Here is an 11,433-nt window from a genome sequence, read left to right on the forward strand (position 1 = left end):
CAGGACCCATTGTTTTATGTTCATATTCTCTGTATTTCTGTGGTCCGCCGTTGCTAGGGGAGCTAATATTATGGGATGGCAGAGACTTTCAGGAAACCGCAAATCATTGGAGGGGGAGCAAAATTTTGGCTTAGGCCCAGCGCTTTGTTCTTTGTCTGCAAATTTACTGCCTGTCATGGCAACATTTTTAGCAACTATGTTGCTTTGCAGGAAAGCTAGATGAATTGAAATATATCATCCTGGTCCCTCACTACACACCTTGTGCTCTTCTTGGTCTCATGCTAAACTCTCATGTGAAGAACCCAGTGAAACCGTCTCAGGGTGTGCCAAGTACTCCAAGACTCTGCCGGGAGGGGCTGAGCAGCCCAGGGATAGAAGGGGAAACACTCATTTTTGAAACAAAATATTATTTAATATTTTGGAGCAGTTGCTCCATTGTCTCCCAAAGTCTGTAGTTGTGCAGAAATTTTCAACGTAAAAGAGATAGCCCTTCTGGTAGGTAGGGATCAGTTTTTACAGCAGCATTTCCAGCAGGCCTTCCTCCATCCTCCGTATAAGGCATATTCAGGGTCTGGGCTGATTCATTTTCACATAAAGCTGGTAAAAAGAATGGATCTCTCAAACATGGAAATGGGAGCACATTTCAAATTGAGTCATTGCGATGGAATGGAAATATCTCAGTATGGACACTTCAAAGCACACAAAAAGGTGGGTAGGATTGGGTCAAATAGATTTCCTATAATTAATATACCTCACCTGAGTTGTCATGTATTTCCCTTGTCCCCAACCCCCAAACAAAGCTCTGAGACAATGGATTTCTGGATGGCACTGATTCAATGTCTGCATCTTTGAGTAAGGCAATCATACCTCTCATGCCTGAGATCCAAGTCTTCTGACTTTCAGAAACAGCACAGGAATATCTTTCTTGTTTCTGAGCCACAGGCCAAGTGAGCTGGCTTGAACTATCAGTTATAGTTGCCTAGCTATCAGGGTTCCATATTCTATTCCATTGTGAGGGAGGTAGGGTCACCTCTCAGGGCCCAATGACCTAAGTTCCTTGCTTACATCAATCTTCCCTAAAGATAAGACTGTGGTGAAGTCTCCCTCCCATCACAATATACACATGTGGGCATAGGAAACAGCACACCTTTTTTTGTCAAATCCAAACATCCTTTGATAGGCATAGATGCTGTCCTGGTCTCAGGTTCAAGGAACCATTCCTAGGTCAGATACTTGCCTTGTCACTATTCCTCTCATTTTCACAGATCATTTTGCCTCTCAGGGCCCTCTCAGCCTGCACTGTGCTTCTTGAATGTTTTTTCTTATATCAATGCCCTAGGACATTGTTAGGTTTCTGCGTCCTAATTTTCTCTTTGCTCTTGAAGCCCCTCTGTGCTGTCATGTGGAAAACCACAAGTATTTAGAGTTGGGAAAATCAAAGAAGTATTATAATAAAGTAAGGATAGACTTATTTACAAGTGTTTATTGTTTATAGAATAAGAATTAGTTTGATACTGTTATCAAATATTTTGTGAAGTTGGGAAGGGGATGAGGAAAATGGTGCTGCATTGTCTTATTATGATGGTGGTATTAAGCACTAAACTTTATACACATGTGTACAAATACACACACACTATCTCAAGCAATACTATATCCTAAGTTTATATTCAGATATTGGACAACAGCTCAGACATTTGTGAAATCCCTTTTTCTTGTTTACTTTGACAAAAAAGAATATGTCATAGGACATAGAAGTCCAGACTTCCAAAGCGAGTATTGCATAAACAAATAGCTTATAAAAAGCAGTTTTATGTCCTTATCACATTCCTCCAACAATAATATATTTTAAAATAGTCGTCATGTGATACAAAGGAATTGAACCCAGGTCTTTGTGCATGCTAAGCAAGCACTCTGTGGCCTGTTCTTCCCTTTGAAGACTATCATCCTCCTGGTCCCTTCCTGTAGGCATGGATGCCTGTGTCTTCCTAGATGCCCAAGTTTGAAGGTAACTAGACCCATTTCACCCTTTGTGGGAACCAATTGCTGAGCGGGGTTGTATATTTGTGTGTGTGTGTGTGTGTGTGTGTGTATGTGTGTGTGTGTGTGTGTGTGTGTGTGTGTGTAGCACATGTATATGTGGCCAGATTTGCCTCTTTGCTTTCTATTTTGCTCCCAAGGGAAGGAAAGCCTGCTATAGATTCTTCCATTCCTCTCTTGCAGAGTATACCTGCTTACCCTTGGGTTATGTGTTATCTCTTACCCTATTCAACTTGTGCTTCACCTGTTGCAGAGAGGTCATGCCTGAGGGCCGTTTCAACTTCACCTTACCTACTTCATTTTCCTGATTTGTTTGTTCCAGATGAAGGTGCCATGCCAGATGCTCCTGATTCATGATGAGTAGTTTCTCTTGATCACCTGTGGGACCACTTGTGGGAACTGAACCATGTATGAGAGGTTGATACTTGTGTACATATGTTCACATAAACATATATTCCTGACCAGAATGGGTTTTGCACTATAGTGGACCCAAGATAAGGAAGGATGAAACTTGGAGTTGACCCAGCATCCCTTTCTGGCTGTGATGGTGTAACCTGACAGTATAGGCTTGAAGATAGGGATGCTGTTTCCCTCTTGAACCAATGCTTCACCTGCTACAGGTATGTCATGTCTGGAGGCTGCTTGGTTATTAGTTCATGAACCTCCATCTTCCTGCTCCAAGTCGGCCCAGGTCCTGGTGCCATCCTGGATGCCCACATTTCGGGTTAAGTGGATTTCCTCTCCTATTTAAAAGAACCAATCATTGGTGAGGGCTTGTGCCCACGTACTTGGGGCCAGATTGACCTGGGCGTGTGTTGTTGCCAAGCCAAGAGAAAGAAGGTCAGGGATGGAGTTATTCATGCTTGCCTTCCCAGCTATGGCCTATGTAGTTTAATGTCGTGTGCCTGAGCTGAACCTCCTGTTTCCTTCCCCAAACAGTGCTTAATGAACTATTGTTTAATCATGCCCAAGGGCCTTTTTATCCTCACTTCTTGGACCTCTTATTCCTGTTCCATGTTGGCCTAGTTGCCAGTACCTTCCCAGATGCTCCCTTCTCATGGAATCCCATTTCCCTCTTGCACAATGGTAAGTGAATTGTGAGTGAGAGGTCATGTTCCTGTGTCCACATGATTGCATGAATGCTCACATGTAGAGCCAAATTGAAATGGACCTGTGCTATAGTGAATGCAAGTAGAGGAAGCACATGGATGTAGTCTGCTCCACCATCCTTTCTGGTATGGCTTATGTATGGAGTTGACACTCTGATCAAATTGGTCAGTACTTGCCCTGTCCTAAGATTACTATGATTATCATAATGGAATCATAAGGTAGTGTTCACCCTGTGTAAAAGCAATTGATGTTAATATAAAAAATGCCTGTGAGCCACAGGCTCACATCTATAATCCTAGTTACTCAAGAGTCTAAGTGGATCATGGTTCAAAGTTAGCCCTGAGCAGGAAATTCTTGAAACTTTTACCTCACAAAACAGCCCATCAAGTGGCAGAGTGCTGGCCTCGAGGACAAAGTGTCTAAGGACAGTGCCCAAGCCCTGAGTTCAAGCCCCAGGACTGGCAAAGAAAAAAGCCCAATAAAAATTACGAGTAGCACATTACCCAAGTAGTAAAGTGCGACCCTTGAGCAACAAACAAACATGAAAACAAAAGGAAAAGCCAAAAAACCAAAACAAATAAATTTAATAAAAAGAACAGAGCCAATACCCAAACAGTGAATTCCAACCTGAGGACTGGCAAGAAAAAAAAAGACATGGAGAAGGCTGAAGATGTTGCTTAAGTATAGGGTCCTAGGACTCATTCCTAGCATTAGAAGGCACCAATAACCTGTTGGGAATTTCCAGACATGGCACCATGTTAAGGAAACTTGGCAGAGCTTTACTGAGTAGGCAAGAAAAAAGATAAATGCACAAGCAGATATATGTATATACGATCAAATGCAGTGTGCATGCTCTCAGTTGAAAAGGCACAGAGCTCTTTGACAACAGGGGTATTTATTTTTTTATTTTTTTCCAGACCTTGGCCTTGAACTCAGGGCCTGGGCACTGCCCTTGGACTTTTTCAAAGAGAGAGCTCTACCATTTGAGCCACAGCGCCATTTCAGGCTTTTTGCTATATATGTGGTACCGAGGAATCAAACCCAGGTCTTTGTGCATGCTAGGCAAGCACTCTACCACTAGTCTAAACTCCTGGCCCAACAGGGGTATTTATATGATAAAGGTAAGGTCTGTCACAAACTCATGCACAGAGGTAATTCATCTTTTCTCTTAACCATTCCTGGTATTACACCTTCTGAGTTCTAGATTGTTTGGTGGCTCACTCTTTAGTGCATTTCTTCTGAAAAAATGCATTTTACCATAAAACAGATGCTTGTCATGATGATGCATTCTATTGTTTCTCACTGCTACAGTGAAGCCAACAGTGCTTATAGTGTTTCTAAATGTCTTGTTTCTGACTATCTGGATGCCATTCCCCAGGTCTTATTTTTCCTAATCTATGATGCCTCAGAATTATAAAATGTTGTGATAAGAATTTTCATAAAATTGCATTCAATGTATAGATTGCTTTCATGGTTAATAATATCTACTTGATACTTAGTATTCCTATATATGATTGTTCTCTTTTCAACTACATTTCAACTATTTGTGTAATGTTTAACTTTCTTTATGGAGAATTATGTATGTCTTATTAGATATAATTCATAGGGTGCATTTTTTGTTTGGTATGGCTTGAACAACCCTGGGGACTAAACTCAAATCTTGGTGTATAGGTGGAAGAATGCAGGTATAGAAGTTAATTCTGAAACTATTTAAAATACTAATTTTTGGTCCATCTTCTTATTTAATTTATTGTTTTATTCTGGGGGGGGGTCTCACACTTTCCTTTAATCTTTTCCCCCAAGGCTAGCATTCTACCACTTACACCACACATTTAGGCTGTCTTATTACTGGCTAATTGACGATAGTAATGTCTGATTTGGTACTTTGGAGGCTGAGATCTGAGGACAACAGAAGCCAGTCTGAAGTACTTTGTGTTTTGTATATGTGGTTATTTGATATTTGGAAGGTGAAGGTAATCACAGAAACATCAGGACAAGTGGATGAATTATTGCAAGACTGATACTCAGTAGAGACTATGTTGAATATAAACCTTACTGCTTGGGGAGGAGTGGGAAAGGAGGAGGGAGGAGTAAGAGGGAGAAAATGAGGGATGGGGTAAGTGTTTACAAATGTGCTCGGTAATTTATTTATATAATTGTAACTACGTTGTTCATCCTATTTTTAATAAAGACTAAAAAATAGAAACCTACCTGAGCAAGTCTGTGAGATTCTTATCTTTAATAAACTAATCAGAAAAGCTGGCCATGGCACTGTGTGGCTCAAGTAGTAGAGCAATATCCTTAAGGAAAAGAAGCCTATAGACAGTGATGAGGCCCTCAATTCAAGCCCCAATACCAGCAGATCAACAGAAAACAAAACTGATTCATCTTACCAGTCTGACTTTAAAACAAGATCCATAGATCCAAGCCTCTTAAGTCATTAGGATTAGAGCTGCAAATAAGTAGTAATGATAATAGTTGTCTATTATTATTGTTGGCAGGTACTTTTAAAAAGACATAATATGGGATACAGAAGGAAAAAGATGGTGCCGAAACAAAGGGACTGAGCCTAGCTCTCTTCCACAAAAAGAGAGAATCAGGGAATCCCAGAATTTCTTAAGAAATCAATAACTATAAATTTAAGAAGCAAAGAAGAAGTATACAAACTGGAAAAGAAACACACATAAAGCTTATATCCAATGCTCTCAAAGAATCTGAAACGCGAGGACCCCTCTCCCACCCCTTGCCACGGAACCTTGGAGCTACAAAAGCAGCGCAGACAGTCACCAGTGGATTCCAGGGCCAGGAACCCCTGAATTCCAGCAAGCTGCAGAATCCAGATGCAGGAATCTCACTCAGCCCAGGCACAAACAGCACAGGAAGCAGCTGACACCACCGGAGAGGCGAACACCAGGAAATAGCTCACAGCCAAACCCCGATGAGTAAGTAGTCCACTGAATTCCCCCAAACGCTTCAGGAAAGCAGAGCTGGTGGTGAGCTACAGAACTTAACCAGACCCCTCTCAATCCTATACAAGAAAGAGTGGCAAGGGTTGGGGGGACAAGAAATTCAGAATCTTACCACTTATCCCAACAGCCCCCTCCCCCAGGCCATTGGCTGGAGACTGACAGGCAGGCTCTAGAACCCATCACCCCAACAGGTGTGGAGGTGTTCTTGCTTGCACATGCACAACGATCCCCCCCCCAGGCCACTGAAACTGGAGACTGAGAAGCACTAAGACCCTCCAACAGAGGGTGAGGGTGTGTGCGCATGCATGCATCTGAATGAGCCAAAACCTAGTGGGGTGCCCTACTGCTGGGAGCTTCTGGCAACCCAGGACCATGGGGGCCTCCCAACTGAGACACAGAAAGACTCACAGCCCAAAATGGCTCTGTCCTTCCAGCAGAAATCAGGGGTGCATTCTTCCCTAGTAGAGAAAAACAGAAAGAGCGGGGATAGCACCCCCGAACACAGTGGGAAACTGGAGGGCAGACCAGAAAAGGGCAAAACTTGCACTCTGAGAACCAGAGCCCTCAGAGCCCACGTCCTCAGCTGGACCCCGCCCCTGAGAACAGAACCAGCAAACAAGCGGATGAGCTAGCTGAGACCTAGGTGCGCAGCTGCACACAGCCTTTGGGTACTTGTGGGCACATCAGCAAAGTCTGCATGCTCAGACCCAGAAACAGGAGTACAATCCACCCTGCTATAGCAGTGCTATCTAACTCTCAAGTGTGGGAACAGCCAGCAAATACGTGTCTCCACTGGGAACCAGTGGGCATGTCAGCAATAGCCACTCACTCCTATTGAGAATTGAGAACACACCCCCTATTAGGAACTGAGAACATACCTGCCTAAGGGCAGAAAAAACAAAAGAGTTCTCCTACAGCAGGACCCTTCTGCTGGTCACCAGGTGTACAAGACAATCACAGCTGTGTTACCCAGCTAAGGTCCAAGCACACACTCAAAAAGCAACTGCCATTCAGCATTTGGAACAGGCGGGCATGCCAACAACAGCCACCCCACCATACCAGGAATCAGCAGTCTGCCCCACTGCAATAGAACCAAAGGTGCCCATCAACAGCGAGTCCCTGCTGTTGAGAACCTGTAGACAAGCCCCAACAGCGGCTCTATCCAGCCAAATCCAAAACACTCACACAGATAATTGTGAGCCACTATGGGAAATCAGCTGTACACTCCTCCTGACCCCGGAATCATCAAAAGTGCAAATCCACACCTGGACCCACCTACCTGAAGTCAGCAATGGAATTAATTGGGCTTAGAACCCAGTTACCCAGAGAGAGCCACCATCCCCAAACAAAGTAAAGACCACCACGTATTGACCACAGAGCAAACCTACAACAATAGTTAGCAAGCCCTGAATTTCCAATGTGGAAATCACATAGACATTTTACGAAATGCATAAATAATCAAAGTCCCGCACAAATCCCCAAAGGAAACAAGAGTGAAGGGATGGGAGAGAAGCCACCATCCAAAAAATGACACCTGAAAAGACTCAAGACATTACTCTATTCAAGGAGATGATTGTGGACATGACTAAAGAGATTAAAGCAGAACTCCAAAAACAATTCCAGGAATATAAACAGGAAATTACCCAGGAGTTCCTCAATTTTAAGGAGGAGTGAAGACAAAAATAGACAAAGCTTATACTTCCTTAGAGGAAAAGATGAATACCCTCAGAGCAGACGTGATGGGCTCAATGTCCACAATGCAAACTAAAATGGAAGTGCTAAGCAACAAGATTGACTGAGATGGAGAATAGGATATTAGGAATGGAAGATAAAACACAAGAGCTGGAACAGAGAGTCATCAGTCTGGAGAAATCAGTCATAATTCACCAAAGAGAAGTCCAGGTATTAGGAGACGCAGCCAAGAAATCTAATCTTCGCATCAATTGATGAAGGGGAGGAGTTTCAAACAAACGGAAAGCAACACTTATTCACCAAGGTTATAGCAGAGAATTTCCCTAACTTCAAAAGGGAAAATCTCAAGCCTGTCACAGAAATATTCAGGACACCCAATAAGCAGGACCCCAGAAGGAACTCTTCCAGACACATCATAGTAAAAATATTAGACCTGAATAGTAAAGAGATCATCCTAAATGCTACAAAAGCAAAGAAAGATATACTACAATGGTAAAAATTAGAATCACTGTAGACCTCTCCATGCAAACCCTAAATGCAAGAAAAGCTTGGAAGGAGCTGGGAATTTGGCCTAGTGTTAGAGTGCTTGCCGAGCATGCACAATGACCCAGGTTTAATTGCTTGGTACTGTATACATAGAAAAGAGCCAAAAGTGGTGCTGAGGCTCAAGTTGTAGAAAGTCCAAGAACAGTGCTCAGGCTCTGAGCTCAAGCCAAGGACTGGCAAAAAAAAAAATGGAAAAATACCATTCACGAACTAACGACTAACAACTGCCAACCCAGACTGATATATACAGTGAAACTAGCATTTACACTTGAGGGAGAAACAAGACTATTTCATTCCAAAGAGAAGCTATATGAATATATTCACACTAAACCAGCATTACAAAAAATATTAACTAATCAAGAACAAGGAGCAGAACAGAAAGAACTCCCAACAAGAAGCTATCACCCATAAATCAATCAACACAAAGGGGGGGAAAAGAGAGAGAGAGAAACACAGAAGGAAAAATAAATACTGAAAAAAATGCTAATCACTTCTCCATGATATCCCTAAATGTGAAAGGGCTGAACAAGCCAATCAAAAGACACAGAATAGCAAATTAGATTAAGAAACAAGATCCATCAATAGGCCATCTCCAGGAGACCCACCTCAGTGCCAAAGACAGAAACAAACACCAAGTGAAGGGATGGAAAAGAGTTTTCCACTCCATCGCACCGCACCGTGCAAAAAAAATTTTAATCTCTGACAAAATTAACTTCCCAGTAAAATCAGTACATAAAGATAAAGGTAGCCACTACATATTAGTAAAGGGTACAATTCATAACCAGAATATTACAGTTAAACATTTACTCCCACAACATGGAAGCACCTAAGTATGTCAAGCAAACTCTCTTAGAGTTACAGGTCAAGACAGACTCATAGTGGGAGACTTCAATACTCCACTCTTACCAAAAGACAGATCAGCTCAGCAAAAGATAAGCAAAGACACTTCTGAGTTAAATGACACCATAACCCAGCTGGGTTTAACAGACATACACAGAGTCTTCTACCCAATGGCAAAACACTATAGATTTTTCTCAGCAGCACATGGAATGGACTCCAAAATAAATCATATAATAGTTCACACAGAAAACTTAAGCAGATACAAGAGGACTGATATAATCCCCTGTATTCTATCTGATCACATTGGAATCAGACTAGTTCTAAACAAGATTGTAAAGGGGAAAAATATTTGAACACTTAGAAGCTGAACAACCCCTGGATTACAGAAGAAATCAAAGAAGAAATACAAAACTTTCTTCAATGTAATGACAATCAAGATACATCACAAAGGAACTTATGGGACACCGCAAAAGCAGGTTTTCTTCTCTTTTATTGATTTATTTTTTAAGCAAGACATTTAAAGTTATTTTACATGCCAACCCCACAAAAAATCCTCTGCTTTCTCTACAGTCTTTCTAAAAATAAACAGCAAAAAAAAACTACTGTGTGTGTGTGTGTGTGTGTGTGTGTGTGTGTGTGTATGTGGTAGTGGACCTATAACTCAGGGCCTGGACAATGTCCCTTAGCTTTTTTCCTCAAGGTTGGTACTCCACTTACAATTTCTTGGTAGTTAATCAGAGATAAGAATCTTATGGATGTTCCTATCTGGGCTGGCTATGACCTGTGATGCTCAGATCTTAACCTCCTGAGTAGCTAGGATTATAGCTGTGAGCCCCTGGCACATGGCCAATAACTACTCCTTTTAAAGAAGAACTACATACGTGGTGTTTAAGTTTAGAGTGTGGATTGCTTAAATGCCTTCATGGAATCAGCAGAATTCCATGTGAAAAGTATTTTCTTTATGAACATTAATAATGAATTTACAGGAGAAAATAAATTATTGAAAACAAACAACTTTCAAAAACTCGAGAAAAGAGGTATCAACGTGTGAGAAATAATGCACCTACTATCTGGTGAATGTAACAGTAACCTCTCTATACATAACACTAAAAAAAGAAAACAAGCAACTTTTACAATAAATATCCTCTGTGTACTTAGACTTTTTTGTTCTTTGTGCTTTTCTCATGATTTGACCCATTAAAATTGTTTGTTTAAATTAAAGAATTTATTAACATTGATTTTTACATCATATTTCGAATGACAAGTTTAACAGACAAGTGTTCAAGGAGGGAATCTCTATATACAATCACTGGCACTTAGTTTTTAGAACTTAATCAAAATTGGCCTGAGGGTTTGTATGTCATAGGTACATATTAGTTTATGAAATAAAACATTATGTCTATAGAGTCATACGTTTTTATGTCTATATAGTTAGGTTTATATTTCCATTACCATGTCCATAGCATTGAGTATGCAAAGAGAGTCCTCACTCTTGTACTCTTTGTAACATTGATTTTTACATCATATTTCAAATGTCATGCTTAACAAACAAGTATTTAAGAAGGGAATCTCTACATACAATCAGTGGCAGTTAGATTTTAGAACATAAAATTTTACCTGAGGGATTGCATGTCATATTAATGTATGTACATATTAATGTATGTAATAAAATATGCCTGTAGAGTATATAGCCCATCATAGATTTTTGTCTATTTAGTTATGTTTATATCTCCAAGACCATGTCCATAACTTGGGTACCCGAACATTGAGTCATTGCTCTTGTACTCTTCAGATCTAATATCCACATATTAAGGATACTGTGGGTCTTTTGTTCATTTGGTCTTGACTTATATCCCTCAACATGATTCGCTCTGGCTTCATCCACTTCTCAGCGAATGCCATTATTTTATCTTGTCTATTGATTATGTAGAATTACATTGTACATATATACCACATTTTTTGTACCCATTCATTTGCAGTAGGGCATCTGGGTTGTTCCATTGTTAGGGTATTGTGAATACTGCAGAGATGAATATCCTGAGTTATGATGCTCGGGGTATCCTTGGAGTGGTATGACATGATTGTAGGGAAAGTCTATTTTCAGTTTTTAAAGAAATCTCCAAACTGCCTTCCAGAGTGGCTGAACTAGTTTACATTCCCACCAGCAGTGCAGTAGGGTTCCTCTTTCTTCACAACCCTACCAGCATTTGTCCTTGTCTGAGTTCAAAAATCTTGGCCA

Source organism: Megascapheus bottae, chromosome 7, assembly GCF_031878675.1.
Source record: "Megascapheus bottae isolate mThoBot1 chromosome 7, mThoBot2.hap1, whole genome shotgun sequence".
In the NCBI taxonomy this organism is placed as follows: Eukaryota; Metazoa; Chordata; class Mammalia; order Rodentia; family Geomyidae; genus Megascapheus; species Megascapheus bottae.